Genomic DNA, 1,042 nt, shown 5'->3' with positions numbered 1-1,042 from the left:
TGAACAAATATAGGGATTAGTAGTATTCTGCCCTAAAAATCTATATCATTGTGTTGCTACTCTAAAAAAAGAAAAGGAAAATGTAAAGAGTTAGAAAGAAAGAAAAAGGAAGGAAGGAAGGAAGGAAGGAAGGAAGGAAGGAAGGAAAGGAAGGAAGGAAGGAAGGGAAGAAAGAAAGAAAGAAAGAAAGAAAGAAAGAAAGAAAGAAAGAAAGAAAGAAAGAAAGAGAGAAGGAAAAGTCCTCAGCATTAACAGTTCCTTCACTTTATGAAGAATTATTTCTCTTTCAAGCCCTTGGCTCCCTCAGGAATGGTTTCAATGATATTTCATGCCCCCTCCCTGCAATGTAGAAGCCTGAGTTAAATCAATTAAGGGGCAATTATTTTGCTGTATATTCTACACTTTTCCTCAGCTATGATTCCATCCAAATATAGATAAGAAATAACCTTTTTGCAAATGCTGGTTTAAGTACTGAGTGTTCCCCTTCTCCTAGAGCAAAATTATCTTTTCCTCCTCATTAGGTCAAAATCAGATAATTGATATCAGAGATATTAATAAACGTAATCTTTGTGAGAAATACAAATCTGAATTTCCTCTCTAGGAGAACTGTAGAATCATCTCTTTCCTTTATTTCCTTAGTTGATGGGGGGAGGATGGTTTTAGTTAAATAATCTCTACTGTATCTTCCACATGAAAAGTTTTATGAGAATTCTTTGCAAATGAGAAAGATCTGCAGTATTCCCACATTTTTAAATCCTTTATAAAGTATATAAGTGGGAATCACATTTCCTTTCTAATAACCAATATACTTGTACTAAAGACATATGTAAGAATACTTCAGTAAAATATGATGCAGTAGGATAAAGAGCAATAATTTCAACAGTTTGTGATTGATTCTGTTAAAAAAATAGATTCAGTGTTACTAATTATATAATAGCACTCTTTAATTGTGGAATGTGAACCCAACCGCTATTTTTATACTTTAATGTTGTTTATGAATTTTATTTAAAATATATTATTATTATATAAATTACATCCTCTT

Source organism: Crocuta crocuta, unplaced genomic scaffold, assembly GCF_008692635.1.
Source record: "Crocuta crocuta isolate KB4526 unplaced genomic scaffold, BGI_CrCroc_1.0 scaffold26, whole genome shotgun sequence".
NCBI classification, from domain to species: domain Eukaryota; kingdom Metazoa; phylum Chordata; class Mammalia; order Carnivora; family Hyaenidae; genus Crocuta; species Crocuta crocuta.
This window is presented reverse-complemented; position numbering follows the sequence as displayed.